This window comes from Heptranchias perlo, chromosome 34 (assembly GCF_035084215.1).
Source record: "Heptranchias perlo isolate sHepPer1 chromosome 34, sHepPer1.hap1, whole genome shotgun sequence".
NCBI classification, from domain to species: Eukaryota; Metazoa; Chordata; class Chondrichthyes; order Hexanchiformes; family Hexanchidae; genus Heptranchias; species Heptranchias perlo.
Genome location: NC_090358.1, coordinates 16,253,377 through 16,269,166, shown reverse-complemented (window position 1 = coordinate 16,269,166; position 15,790 = coordinate 16,253,377). Strand labels below are relative to the sequence as shown.

The window sequence follows — 15,790 nt, the reverse complement described above, 5'->3', positions numbered from 1 at the left end:
CCTCATAACCTTGATGCTGGAAATTAATGCAGTGCCTCTTATCTGCTCTGCCTTCAGGGTTTGAATTTCTCCCCTGTGACTAAAAGTAGACACAGGTGTGATCTGACCCGTGACGGAATGGCAGAGGCTTAAGCATGTTTTTAATTCTGAAGCTACACACGCAGCTGCCTACTGTAAATTATTTTTTTATTTTCACCCGTAATAAAATTTGCAGATCACACGCACAGGAGCAAAACTAGCTTTGCCATAGAGTGGATGTGTGAAGTGAGTTCTGCTTAATCCAACTGGGTGCGCTATTACCCTGGTTTCTTTCCATCATGTGCGGAAGTTGCAGAGAGGCGGAGTTTGTTATTGTTTCCCTTCTGCTGTTAAAAAAGCCTCTCGCTGGTAACGGGGGCAGCAGGGGAAAAAATCGTCTCCGTGCATCTGTGCATGCAAGCCGCTGCCTATGCTCAGTGCACTTCCCACTCGCAAGCAAACGCATTTTCCCGTCCAAAAGCAAGTGTGTTTTTATTTTGCAAAGGCACAGACCGATTGCATTTCTGCAATCGCTGCAATACATCCTTTCCGGGCTCAGAGTGACCTGTCAATCACTAGCGGCAGGAGCTCCACGGGGCGGCTGTGCCTGCTTCACGCGCGCTCCCTCTCTCTCGCGCGCGCTCCCGCTGCCCTCTCGTGCTCGCTCTCGCATGCTCGCTCGCGCGCTGCTCTCTCTTCATTTACAGCGGTGTGCAATATGGAAACCAGTCTGCAGCTATTCTGACACTAGGAGTCCATAGATACCACTGGGCAGCTTCACTATCAGGAGGTGAGTAGCGCAAATTTCCAAAAACTTTGCTTTAAATCTCAGTGAAGCTGACTGGAGAAACTTGTCTGCTTTTCGCCCCCGGAGGGGGGGCAAAAGCCCCGTTGTTTATTTGTCCTCCACTTCACTGTAACTTTGTTGCAAGTTGCATTAAATTAGGAGCTGCAGACACTTAGTCACCGGCATTGATGGTACTGTGGGCAGTAAAATAAAAGGGTTTTCGGGTTTTGCTGGTAGGATTTGATCAGGTTTAAACTTTTTGGTAAGTGGAGCTGCCGCTTACTTTGTTAAGATAGTTTTAAAATAAAGAATACTACCAAAGTCAGTACTGACCAGACATTACAGGGGGAGGAGGGGGGAAAGAACATGCTGGAATATTACTTGGGTTTTAAAAGTCAAGTTTAAAAAAATGGATATATTTGCTTCTTATTGCTAGTAGAGTAGATGCTTGTTTAATTCGGGTCCTTTCCCCTATCTTTCAAGGTGGTAGTTTTGACTTTTATCCTAGTTTTTTTGGGAGGAGGAATTCAAATGATTTTATGTTTTGAAAACAAAGTCTCATTTTATTGTCATTTATCTCATAAAGTCTTGACTTATTCTCACCAACTTCATAGGCAGACTGATCCGGTCTCTGTAAAATTAATCATTTTTTTAATAAAGTATGCCCCGATCCCAACTTAAATCTGAAACGCATAACTTGACTAAGAAACACAATGAAATGTTTTAATTTAAAATTTTAATACTTAGAGGAAACAAAATATTCGGAGCGACTGCCTAAACAGTTTTTTTTAGATATGGTAAATATTAAGTACAATAGGATGCATTAAAAACAGTGCAACTGGAGGGAGAGAAAAGTTCATTTAAAAAGTGGACGACGCTTTGTAGTTTGCAGGTACAATGGTTACAAGATCGAATGACATTCAGTGCTGAGAATTGCAGTTACTAACTCCGGCGTGGGGTAAGTTTGCTTCTAAAAAAAATCCCTCCACATTCTTGACCTTCACAGTATCTGAAAAAGTTTCTGGGAAATGTCAAATAGAAAGGAATTATCAAAATTAGAGTGTGCCTTAATTATTAATCGTAGATTTAGGTCAAACGGACACGGTCTGTCATCCTAGATTTAGGTGAAACTGGCGGGGGAGGTCCGTTCTGTACCTAATGAAGAGCAGTAGCAAAAGATGGTATCTTATGAGGTGAGTAACTGAGCCATACGTTCCAGGAACATCTCCAGATTGATATGTGCTATGTTAGCTGATCCCAGCTGAACTTTGGCGCGACAACTAGCCTCAGTGCCCCTGGGTTAGTGAGGGGAAATTGGCTTACTTTCCTACGCTATGCCGTGACTCTTGACAGAAGTGCCTGTGGGTGTATGTCAGGTGAGGACAGGATTGAGCTTTGTTGTGATGCCCCACACAGTTAAATAGCCTGCTGATACTGAATATCAATATTTGCATGGGGAAAACAGCCACTTGGGCAAGGGACTGGAAGACAATTGGTGGCTGTAGAATTGTAGCTCAGTGAGAAGTCAGTATCTTCAGGAGATAACAGGGAAGGAGAAAATTGGGCAGTAAAGAGGGAAAAAAAGACCAGGTCATCTAATAAACTACCTTGTCCTTGGATTTGTGTAGAGGAGTGCATACCAAAGAGGGAGTTGTGAGGCTGTAACACAATGTACAAACTCAGAAGATAGCCCATAAGAGCACAGCTTGAGTAGTTCATGAATGTCATCTGAACTCCTGTGAATGGTGGTGATTTTTTGTTTTGTACAGTCTCCACCATATCTTGCAGCTGGCCAGTTCCCAGGCCAGTAGTGCTGGTGAATTAATACAACAGCCTTCCATTGTAGGGATTGTTCTAACAAGCTTGGTGTTAAAGCAAATTGTTGGATCTATACACAAGGATCTTTTATTTGAATCTACAATATTCAGTGTCTGGCTTGGGAGGGCATGGTGCTGTCATTGGGGGTTGGGGGGGGGGGGGTAGAGTTTCCACTCATTTGCGCCAGTTATATCAGTGTGATCGGCCGAACCAGCTCGAAAGATTGTGGAATTTTAAATGTGAGTTATGTCCAAAACCACTTACTTTAGGGTTTTCCGCGATCTTTTCTGCTGGTTTAAGATTCAATTTGCCTGGATCAGGCCCCGCCCACAAAACTGACCACACCCCCAGCTCGACATTGCGCGTTTCGGCCGAATGCGTTGGTTAGGGAACACTCTTCAAATTGTGCTCATTTTCTTAGGTGCACAGGCACTAGAATGCAAATTTTAAAAGTTTTACACACCAAAAAAAAATTAATTTACTAAGAAACTGACTAGCGTACACCAATGAAACTAGTAAATGGTTCAGTATAGTTTCATAAAGTCATTTTCAGTGATATTAAATCAGGTTGCTCACAGGTGGAGGACTGGACAATCTTAGTAAAAATACTTTTTTTTTGATAAACCCATTTTTAACTGTATTAATAAAACTGCACAAGGGGTCTGCAAAGGGATAGAGACAGGTTTTGTGAGTGGGCAAGAAGATGGCAGATGGAGTATGTTGTGGGGAAATGTGAGGTTATTCATTTTGGTAGGAAGAATAGAAAAACAATATTTTTTAAATGGTGAGAAACTATTAAATGTTGGTGTTCAGAGAGATTTGGGTGTCCTTGTATACGAAACACAGAAAGTTAACATGCAGGTACAGCAAGCAATTAGGAAGGCAAGTGGTATGTTGACCTTTATTGCAAGAGGGTTGGAATACAAGAGTAAGGAAGTCTTGCTGCAATTGTATAGGGCTTTGGTGAGACCACACCTGGAGTACTGTGTACAGTTTTGGTCTCCTTACCTAAGGAAGGATATACGTGCCTTAGAGGCGGTGCAACAAAGGTTCACTAGATTGATTCCTGGGATGAGAGGTTTGTCCTATGAGGAGAGATTGAGTAGAATGGGCCTATACTCTCTGGAGTTTAGAAGAATGAGAGGTTATCTCATTGAAACATATAAGATTCGGAGAGGGTTTTACAGGGTAGATGCTGAGAGGCTGTTCCCCCTGGCTGGAAAGTCCAGGACTAGGGGGCATAGTCTCAGGATAAGGGGTCGGCCATTTAGAACTGAGATGAGGAAAAATTTCTTCACTCAGAGGGTTGTGAATCTTTGGAATTCTCTACTGCAGAGGGCAGTGGATGCTCAGTTGTTGAGTATATTCAAGATGTGGAGATGCCGGTGATGGACTGGGGTTGACAATTGTAAACAATTTTACAACACCAAGTTATAGTCCAACAACTTTATTTGAAATTCACAAGCTTTCGGAGGCTTCCTCCTTCCTCAGGTGAATGTGGAAATGAAATCCTCGAACCCTTCGCATTTATAAATCACAGAACAATACCTGGTGATTACAGACAGTCTTTCCAGCTGCCCGTTGCCAAGGCAATCACAGTGTGCAGACAGAGAGGTGTTACCTACAGGGTCACCGAATATACAAACAACCAAAAAAAAAAGAGAGAGAGAGGCAGAAACATAGAAACATCTGGATGGAAGAGAAGGACAGCAAATGACCCGTTATATTAAAAACAGATAACTTTTGTTCGCTGGTGGGGTTACGTGTAGCGTGACATGAACCCAAGATCCCGGTTGAGGCCGTCCTCGTGGGTGCAGAACTTGGCTATCAATTTCTGCTCGACGATTTTGCGTTGTCGTGTGTCTTGAAGGCCCCCTTGAAGTACGCTTACCCGAAGGTCGGTGGCTGAATGTCCTTGACTGCTGAAGTGTTCCTCGACTGGGAGGGAACCCTCCTGTCTGGCAATTGTTGCGCGGTGTCCGTTCATCCGTTGTCGCAGCGTCTGCATGGTCTCGCCAATGTTCCATGCTCTGGGGCATCCTTTCCTGCAACATATGAGGTAGACAACGTTGGCTGAGTCACAGGGGTAAGAACCATGCACCTGGTGGGTGGTGTCCTCTCGTGTGTGTTGGTATCTGTGTCGATGATCTGGCATGTCTTGCAGAGGTTACCGTGGCAGGGTTGTGTGGTGTCGTGGACGCTGTTCTCCTGAAAGCTGGGTAATTTGCTGCGAACGATGGTCTGTTTGAGGTTGGGTGGCTGTTTGAAGGCGAGTAGTGGAGGTGTGGGGATGGCCATAGCGAGGTGTTCGTCGTCATTGATGACATGTTGAAGGCTGCGGAGAACATGGCGTAGTTTCTCCGCTCCGGGGAAGTACTGGACGACGAAGGGTACTCTGTTGGTTGCGTCCCGTGTTAGTCTTCTGAGGAGGTCTATGCGATTTTTCGCTGTGGCCCGTCGGAACTGTCGATCGATGAGTTGAGCGTCATATCCCGTTCTTACTAGGGCGTCTTTCAGCGTTTGTAAGTGTCCATCGCGTTCCTCCTCGTCTGAGCAGACCCTGTGTATTCGCAGGGCCTGTCCATAGGGGATGGCCTCTTTGACGTGGTTAGGGTGGAAGCTGGGAAAGTGGAGCATCGTGAGGTTGTCCGTGGGCTTGCGGTAGAGTGAGGTGCTGAGGTGCCCGTCTTTGATGGAGATTCGTGTGTCCAAGAAAGAAACTGATTCTGAGGAGTAGTCCATGGTGAGCTTGATGGTGGGATGGAACTTGCCCTAGTAAGAATGGGATATGACGCTCGACTCATCGATCGACATTTCCGACGGGCCACAGCGAAAAATCGCATAGACCTCCTCAGAAGACTAACACGGGACGCAACCAACAGAGTACCCTTCGTCGTCCAGTACTTCCCCGGAGCGGAGAAACTACGCCATGTTCTCCGCAGCCTTCAACATGTCATCAATGACGACGAACACCTCGCTATGGCCATCCCCACACTTCCACTACTCGCCTTTAAACAGCCACCCAACCTCAAACAGACCAACGTTCGCTGAAAATTACCCAGCTTTCAGGAGAATAGCGTCCACGACACCACACAATCCTGCAACGGTAACCTCTGCAAGACATGCCAGATCATCGACACAGATCCCACCATCACACGAGAGGACACCACCCACCAGGTGCATGGTTCATACTCCTGTGATTCGGCCAACGTTGTCTACCTCATACGTTGCAGGAAAGGATGCCCCAGAGCATGGTACATTGGCGAGACCATGCAGACGCTGCGACAACGGATGAACGGACACCGCGCAACAATCGCCAGACAGGCGGGTTCCCTCCCAGTCGGGGAACACTTCAGCAGTCAAGGACATTCAGCCACCGACCTTCGGGTAAGCGTACTCCAAGGCGGCCTTCAAGACACACGACAGCGCAAAATCGTCGAGCAGAAATTGATAGCCAAGTTCCGCACCCATGAGGACGGCCTCAACCGGGATCTTGGGTTCATGTCACGCTACACGTAACCCCACCAGCGAACAAAAGTTATCTGTTTTTAATATAACGGGTCATTTGCTGTCTTTCTCTTCCTTCCGGATGTTTCTATGTTTCTGCCTCTCTCTCTGTTTTTTTTTGGTTGTTTGTATATTCGGTGACCCTGTAGGTAACACCTCTCTGTCTGCACACTGTGATTGCCTTGGCAACGGGCAGTTGGAAAGACTATCTGTAATCACCAGGTATTGTTCTGTGATTTATAAATGCGAAGGGTTCGAGGATTTCATTTCCACATTCACCTGAGGAAGGAGGAAGCCTCCGAAATCTTGTGAATTTCAAATAAAATTGTTGGACTATAACTGAGTATATTCAAGATAGAGACCACTAGATTTTTGGACTCTTAAGGGATACAAGGGATATGGGGATCGGGTGGGAAAGTGGAGTTGAGGTCAAAGATCAGGCATGATCTTATTGAATGGCAGAGCAGGCTTGAGGGGCCATATGGCCTACTCCTGCTCCTATTTCTTATGTTCTTAGGTGAATCAATGAATATTTTTTAATGGAAAGGAAAAAAAATGATTACATTCTGCCTGATTGGTTCATGGAAGATTTTACGTTTTTGATTATGCAAATATATTTTAGCGGAAACTTGAACTGTAACCTAACCAGTGCAATCTCGGGCTCATTTTGGGCACAATTTCCTGATTGCGCCCAAAGTGGAAACTCTACCCCATGGTCCCTGAAATGGTAAAAAGTCCCATTCCTCAGCTTAACATCGCTTGCCTTGATAAACATAATCCACCTAGGTGAGTTCTTTTAACAGTTGCTGATAGTGTAGAACGAGGTCTATCATGTGGTACCAGTAGGAGTTTACAGTCTATTAATTCAAATTTGCTTGATTCCAATTAGCTGATAATTTAATTTTGGCACTAAATTTCCACATTGCTGTGTTATTTATGTTGCTCAGTTTAAATTATTGGATATTTCAAATGTTTGTAGTGCAAAGACAGACTTAGAATTAACAGGAGTAAACTGTCTTCAAAAACCTAATTACTTTATGTTTATTAATATTAGTTTACATATACTTGAATTAAAGCCTGTCTGTTACTTTATGCAAAGAATTCCTGCAAGCAATGTCAAAGAATTAGATTTGAAAAGATACAACCCCTTTCGCCTAAAGTATTCCTACAAAATAATGTTTTTCCTCCATTAAAACGTATGATGATTAAATAAGTACCTGAACCAGTGTTTCTCCTCAACATGGATTTTTGCACATGTAAGTAACTGCCAACTTGGCTCAGTGGTAATAGCACTCTCACCTTTCAGTCAGGATCTATCCTTGGCTCCCTCCTCTTTCTCGTCTATGTGCTTCTCCTTTGGCACACATAGGGTCAGCTTCGACATTTACACTAATGACACCCAGTTCTACTTCTCCACCACCTCTCTCAAACCCTTCACTGTCCAACTGTTCGTCCGACATCCAGTCTTGGATGATCTGCAGTTTCCTCCATTTAAACATTGGGAAGACCAAAGCCATTGTCTTCGGCCCCCACCACAAACTCTGTATCCTTGCCACTGACTACATCCCCCTTCCCAGCCACTGTGTCAGGTTGAGCCAGACTGTTTGCAACCTCAGCGTCCTATTCAACCCCGAGTTGAGCCTCTCACCCCATATCCTCTCCATCACAAAGACCGCCTACTTCCACCTTCATAACATTGCCCGCCTCAATCACTGCCTTAGCCCATCTGCTGCTGCAAATCTCATCCATGCCTTTATCAACTCCAGATTCAACCTTTCCAGTGCTCTCCTGGCCACCTCCCATCTCCATGTTCTGTAAACTTCAGCTCATCTAAAACTCAGATTCGCATATCCTATCCCAAACCAAGTCCCGTTCACCTATCACTCCTGTCCTAGCTGACCTACGTTGGCTCCCAGTCCTCCAATGACTCCAATTTAAAATTTTCATCCTCATGTTTCAATTTCTTAATGGCATTGCCTATCCTTATCTCTCCAAACAAGAACAACAACATTGCTCCAGCCCTACAATACACCCCCCCCCCCAAAACTCTCCTTTCATGGCACACTGGCCTATTTTACATCCCTCCCTTCTTTCGCCCCACCATTGGTGGTCATGTCTTCAGCTGCCTAGGCCCTATGCTCTGGAATTCTCTCCCTAAACCGCTCCACCTTTCAACCATATCCTCTCCTTTAAGACCCTCCTTAAAACCCACCTCTTTGACCAAGCTTTTGGTCACCCCTCCTAATACCTTCTTTGGCATGGTGATCATTTTTGTTTGACTATGCCTCTGTGAAGTGCCTTGAGACATTTTTCCCTGTTAAAGGCACTATATAAATGCAAGTTGTTATTGTTGTGGGTTCCAGCCACACTCCAGGAACCTGATCACGTAATTTAGGCTGACACTTTAGTGCAATACTGAGGCAGTGCTGCATTGTTGGAGATGCCGTCTTTTAGATGAACCTCGTGTGCCTGTTCAGAAAGTCGTAAAAGATTGCATGGCACTATTCAAAGGACAACAGGGGAGTTCTCTTGGTGTCCTGTCCAACATTTATCCCTCAACCAATATTCATCTCGTCGCTGTGCACAAACTGGCTGCAGTGTTTGCCTACATAACAACAGTAACTACATTTCAAAATAATTATTTGGCTGTGAAGTATTTTGGGATGTCATGAGTACATGAAAGGCGCTGTATAAGTATTATAATATTATAGTACACACTAAATACACTCACATTTAGCGCTAACAAAGAGTCCATCATACATGGTGCTGAGTTCGGGTCGTTAGTATCAGTCCGCAGAAATGTAAACGACATTACGTTGCTCATTTTCACAAAGCATTTTTAAACCAGCTTCCTGAGCTCAGACTAGTGCAGGACATCAAGTGCAACATTAAGGCAACAGGCAAAAGTCAATGCAATTAACTAGTGCCTAAGCCTACAGAAAAATCCTACATGTCTGTCACCGTGGTTACACGTACATAGCATGAATGTATGGTTAAAAACTGAATCTAGATAAAATCCTTGATACCCAACATTTTACTGATATTCTCCTGTGAAGCCAGGGAAAACATGTCTGGGGGAGGGCAAGGTATAGTTGGCACTTCAATAAACTTATTGAAGTGCTAACTATACCCTGCCCTCCCCCAGACTGTAGTTTGGTGGGTGCTAGATTTCCTGATCTAACTGTTGGAAAAGTTTTCTTGTTTTTGAAGTTAAAAATAGAAATTCTAATTCTAAATTTTACATTGCACCATCTTGGCTGTTAACAAATATTGGTTTAATCCAGTTAAGACGGGGCATTTTTTTAAAGCAATACTTGAGTTCCCACTTCTTTGAATATTAGTCGGGGTCTGAATTTTGCAGCTGACTGAATACGAATTTGCATTTGTATTCTGTCATAGGGGTTTTCTATGAGGGTGCCTATTTTAACAGATGCTCTGATTCAAATAACTTCAAAGAATATTTGGCAGCTTTTGTGGAGTTGGGACTTTTCCCTTTTAATAAACTCTTTCTCGAAGATGACAATCTGCTGTATGATTTAGGTTGGCAGATTGCTTTTTAATATCTTCTTCATTTGGCTGTTGGACTGCGGCAGCCATCACTGTAGAGCTGTTCCTGGCCTAGTCTTACCAAATGATTGATTGCTGGATAGATATTAAGAATAGGAACCCTGGCTGTGGCGCCTTTTCCTCTTACATAGAGTCTACATCACAGAAACAGGCCATTCAGCCCAACTGTTCTATGCCGGCGTTTGTGCTCCACATAAGCCTCCTCCCAACCCCCTTCATTTAACGCTATCAGCTTATCCTTAGTAGAAAGTAAGAAATGTGATGGCTGGGAATTGAACCCAGGTTAACTGCTTGGAAGGCAACCATGCTTACCACTGCACCACCATCACCACTCTTCCATAGTCTGGAGATGCTGAAGTTATTATTTGGCACCTGGCTGTGATTGGCCAACATGGAGGAAACAGGGAATGAAACCTGTGGTCACACAGTATATCTACCCTTTTTATGTTGTTTAATTTTTTTTTAACATTTTTAAATCCTTAAGGCAGGACTTCCTGCTGCAGGTTATTGGCACTTTGCTACTGACAATAGTAGCATGATGTTTTTTTTTATTCGTTCACGGGATGTGGGCGTCGCTGGCAAGGCCGGCATTTATTGCCCATCGCTAATTGCCCTCGAGAAGGTGGTGGTGAGCCGCCTTCTTGAACCGCTGCAGTCCGTGTGGTGACGGTTCTCCTACAGTGCTGTTAGGAAGGGAGTTCCAGGATTTTGACCCAGCGACAATGAAGGAACGGCGATATATTTCCAAGTCGGGATGGTGTGTGACTTGGAGGGGAACGTGCAGGTGGTGTTGTTCCCATGCGCCTGCTGCCCTTGTCCTTCTAGGTGGTAGAGGTCGCGGGTTTGGGAGGTGCTGTCGAAGAAGCCTTGGCGAGTTGCTGCAGTGCATCCTGTGGATGGTGCACACTGCAGCCACAGTGCGCCGGTGGTGAAGGGAGTGAATGTTTAGGGTGGTGGATGGGGTGCCAATCAAGCGGGCTGCTTTATCTTGGATGGTGTCGAGCTTCTTGAGTGTTGTTGGAGCTGCACTCATCCAGGCAAGTGGAGAGTATTCCATCACACTCCTGACTTGTGCCTTGTCGATGGTGGAAAGGCTTTGGGGAGTCAGGAGGTGAGTCACTCGCCGCAAAATACCCAACCTCTGACCTGCTCTTGTAGCCACAGTATTTATATGGCTGGTCCAGTTAAGTTTCTGGTCAATGGTGACCCGCAGGATGTTGATGGTGGGGGATTCGGCGATGGTAATGCCGTTGAATGTCAAGGGGAGGTGGTCATTGCCTGGCACTTATCTGGCGCGAATGTTACTTGCCACTTATCAGCCCAAGCCTGGATGTTGTCCAGGTCTTGCTGCATGCAGGCTCGGACTGCTTCATTATCTGAGGGGTTGCGAATGGAACTGAACACTGTGCAGTCATCAGCGAACATCCCCATTTCTGACCTTATGATGGAGGGAAGGTCATTGATGAAGCAGCTGAAGATGGTTGGGCCTAGGACACTGCCCTGAGGAACTCCTGCAGCAATGCCTTTGGGCTGAGATGATTGGCCTCCAACAACCACTACCATCTTCCTTTGTGCTAGGTATGACTCCAGCCACTGGAGAGTTTTCCCCCTGATTCCCATTGACTTCAATTTTACTAGGGCTCCTTGGTGCCACACTCGGTCAAATGCTGCCTTGATGTCAAGGGCAGTCACTCTCACCTCACCTCTGGAATTCAGCTCTTTTGTCCATGTTTGGACCAAGGCTGTAATGAGGTCTGGAGCCGAGTGGTCCTGGCGGAACCCAAACTGAGCATCGGTGAGCAGGTTATTGGTGAGTAAGTGCCGCTTGATAGCACTGTCGACGACACCTTCCATCACTTTGCTGATGATTGAGAGTAGACTGATGGGGCGGTAATTGGCCGGATTGGATTTGTCCTGCTTTTTGTGGACAGGACATACCTGGGCAATTTTCCACATTGTCGGGTGGATGCCAGTGTTGTAGCTGTACTGGAACAGCTTGGCTAGAGGCGCAGCTAGTTCTGGAGCACAAGTCTTCAGCACTACAGCTGGGATGTTGTCGGGGCCCATAGCCTTTGCTGTATCCAGTGCACTCAGCCGTTTCTTGATATCACGTGGAGTGAATCGAATTGGCCGAAGACTGGCTTCCGTGATGGTGGGGATATCGGGAGGAGGCTGAGATGGATTATCCACTCGGCACTTCTGGCTGAAGATGGTTTGACCTGTTGGAAGCAGTTAGGGGCTGTTGCTAGGTTCCCACATTTTTTACCACTCTAGTACATATATTAGAACTATCACTCGGGATCTTAGAGGGCTTGACAGGGTAGATGCTGAGAGACTGTTCTCCCTGGCTGGAGTGTCTAGAACTAGGGGTCATAGTCTCAAGATAACAGGTCAGCCATTTAGGACTGAGATGAAGAAAAATTGCTTCACTCAGAGGGTTGTGAATCTTTGGAATTCTCTACCCCAGAGGACTTCTTTAAGACCAACTAGAAGCTTGTCTTATCCTCCCAGTGGATCTCAATCTGTACTTAGTTGGAGTTTGCAGTTTTCATAAGAACATAAGAAATAGGAGCAGGAGTAAGCTATACAGCCCCTCGAGCCTGCTGCGCCATTTAATAAAATCATGGCTGATCTTCTACCCAAACTCCACTTTCCTGCCCTACCCCATATCCCTTGATTCCTTTAGTGTCCAAAAATCTATCTATCTCAATCTTCAATATACTCAACAACTGAGCATCCTCAGTCCTCTGGGGTAGAGAATTCCAAAGAGTCACAACCCTCTGAGTGAAGAAATTTTTCTTCATCTCAGTCCGAAATGGCTGACCCGTTATCTTGAGACTGTGACCCCTAGTTCTAGACACTCCAGCCAGGGAGAACAGCCTCTCAGCGTCTACCCTGTCAAGCCCTCTAAGAATTTTATACATTTCAATGAGATCACCTCTCATTCTTCTAAACTCCAGAGAATATAGGCCCATTCTACTCAATCTCTTCATAGGACAACCCTCTCATCCCAGGAATCAATCTAGTGAATCTTCGTTGCACCCCCTCTAAGGCAAGTATATCCTTCCTTCGGTAAGGAGACCAAAACTGGTTTCTCAGCAGAACATTACTAAAGCTGTATGTTCCTTCAGCTTATTAACCTGCTATTGTATCTGGGCCTATATGATTCCAGCAAGAGCTTATGGAAAAAAGTGCAACTTTCTTCTGGAACCTTTTGCGTTTGCTTATTTTAGGGTGTGGTAATGTAATGGTTATGGTGCTGAACCAATAACCCAGAAGCTGTGAGTTCATAATCCCATCATAGAAAATGCAAAATCGAATTATATAAATTGGGTAATTTGTGGGCTGGCACCAGAAAAAATTACCATGAAAGCTGCCGGATTGTCAGTTGGTTTACTAATGTTCTTCAGAGAAGGGAACTTGCATCCCTTACCTGGCTTGGCCTACACATGACTCCAGTCCCAGCCTTGACTCCAGTCCCACGCTATGTGGTTGACTCTTAATGTCCTTAGGACAACCAGGGATGGCGGCAATAAATGCTGCCTAGACAGTGTCATCCACATCCTAAAAAAAGGGGGCAGGAAGATCTGTTTTCCTCTTTGCCCCTTCACATTTATTCAGATCAGCATTTACTTTGTCAAATCCAACAGGTTTTCCAGTTTATAATCCCTATTTTGCAGTTCTCGCATAACCCTTGTTGATAACTGGTTGCCATTTATTTCTTGAGTATTCCACGGTTTGTATAATAAATCTTTGCTGACATCCATTTTATGGTTTTATAACTCACTCTAACACTTTCCCACCTTTCTCACATCAGAGTCAACTGTGAAGAGCTTTTCTTCTGTCCTTTTATTGTGTCTCACCACAGACACATGAGAATTTCTTTTCAGAAGTAGGAATATTTCATTAGGCAAGAACATGCCTATTTCTCCCTTTTCACACAACTCACCTACTCGTCTTTCTACAGTTTTCCTCAAACTCTTTCCTCTTCAGAACTTTCTTGTCTATTGAACCCACTTATACCATGAGTTTCAGTGGCCTTCCTATTAAATGATTTCTATTAAACCTTTATGTGAAAATGTTAAACCTAACTTTTTACTTTTCTTAATATTTCATTTGAGTCTCCTTTCACCATAATAAGTAATTTGCTTGGATTAATTTTGTCAATCTCCTTCTTAATCTTGAAAACTTCGAACAGGTTACCCGTAAGTCTTTTTCCCCCCTAAGTAAATAAGCCCAATTACCTTAACCTTTCCTCATCATTTATTAAGTTCCTGATTCTAGAATGCTTCAGTAATTACTCAAGGGCAATAATACCCTTGTATGATTAGGTAACAAGAACTGCACCCTTTGTTCCAGATGATGTCTGACCAGCGGCGCACATAGCAGCAATGTGGCTTCTTCAGATTTGTACTCTACTCTATCATATGAAACCTAGTTGTTTGTTATCTTTTGAAATGTATGTTTTGTGCCATTTACTTTGTAATATTCTTACTTTTTGGCACTGATATAAACCATTTTTGATCATTTTCAATCCCTTTGTTTTAGTTCTGGACAAGCATGCAACAGTTCCCTTCAGTAAAATCTAAAATTTCCTATTAGATCATGGGTAGTTTCCCACTGTAATGTGCCAGCAGTTTATTTGTATGAGTTCTTCGCAGTACGGGCAATGCTTGTGACAGCCTTATGTAAGTACAGAAAATGCTTCTTACTGCCAGCTTGTATTCACATGCTATTGGATTTTGTAACTTTTTGAAGTTGAAGTACCTCCTTTCTAGATATGAAGTGGTGACGTTATTTATTGTGGTCTGAGTCTATCTGGAAACCAGGAAAGGTTTCAATGTGGAGTAGGAACCTTTGTTTTGGCACTAATTGACAAAAATGTGTTGTGCAGCACAGGACAGCAATTATGTAGTTCCATGGATCTTTTATGCTGAAAGAATGAGTTGGAAATACTCAGCCTACTTTACAGGCAGAATAATAGGAAACTTTCACCAGGTTATTTTATGATTTATCATTAAGATTTTTGCACAGCTAATTTCTTGGTTACAAAATCTTAACTGAGTTTGGCACTGAAGTCACCAGTGATGGGTGTTATGATTTGGACGTGCTGTAGATTCTTTTTCTCATGCCCAGCCCAAAAGCTTGTTTTCACAGACAAGCCTACGCTTCTTATGAACCTGAAACATGACTTTTTTGGATAAAGTAATCTGGGATAGCAGGCTACAAGTTGAACCGTTGTGCTGATGAGGTATGCACTAGATGCAATTCAGGTTAACAACTTACATTCTTGATCTCTCTGAAAAATAACACTCTGACAGACAGTATCTCTCAGGCTACAAACTGCAAATTAAGTTTATTATGTAAAATTAAACTGAAGCAAGAGCAAACATAGCAAATTTCACTAGATTACAATACTTAATTTACAGTTCCTGTTTCAAAATAAACATCTTTAAGCTCTAGTAGATCTCCAAAGCTAGTTTGGACTAAGCATACGTGATTAAAATGTTTTACGTGCGACTGGATGCTCACAGAGTGCTTTACTGTACTAGACTTGTTATAAATACATTAAAGTCATTGCTGCCGGATGCAATTATATTTCTCTTTACACTTTGAAGTCCATGTTGAGACAAAAAAAAACTCAAAAAGGTACCTTTTACAGCTAAATATAGCTATTAGTCATAAATAGGTTTCAAAGTCACATAGGCTGCCTGACAGATACCAGCCAAATAATCCACACACCTTTAGGGTATAGCCAAACTGTGATAGCCTTGCTCACAGGACCCTCTGGGACAGTTGCTTTGCTTTGGGCAAACATATAACAATTGATGGCCTGTTGAATCATGCTAATTGTGTCTATCACCTGAGTGGACTTGGTATCTATTTACCCAGATGCATACTTCTGGTGGTAATCAACTGTACTAAACAGGCAAGCTTTGTTGTATGTTGTCACCTACCCATGCAAAACACAAGAACAACAGAAATCCTCCCCGGATGCAGCTGCAATAGCCATTTTGAAGTGGCTGCAAAGCTGACAAGCTATATATTCCCACGAAGAAACGTTAAAACATGGAGTCACTTGTGAAAAAATTA

At 43.9% G+C, this 15,790-nt stretch overlaps 1 protein-coding gene and 1 non-coding gene across 4 annotated transcripts in view; one reads left to right on the top strand and one right to left on the bottom strand.

Annotated features, from left to right (window-relative positions):
* Positions 1-703: 703 nt before the first annotated feature.
* The window catches only part of cgnl1 (cingulin-like 1), a 138,671-nt gene continuing 123,584 nt past the window's right edge, over positions 704-15,790 (top strand). For 2 of the 3 annotated variants that reach the window (XM_067971511.1, XM_067971509.1), the window contains exons 1-2: positions 704-808; positions 1,691-1,763. The gene's annotated coding sequence lies outside the window, so the exon portion shown is untranslated. The remainder of the gene's footprint in view (positions 809-1,690; positions 1,764-15,790) is intronic. The other variant, XM_067971510.1, reaches the window with a different exon arrangement.
* trnag-ucc (transfer RNA glycine (anticodon UCC)) lies at positions 9,955-10,026 on the bottom strand. Its single transcript has one exon. It is a non-coding gene; the product is annotated as a tRNA-Gly (tRNA).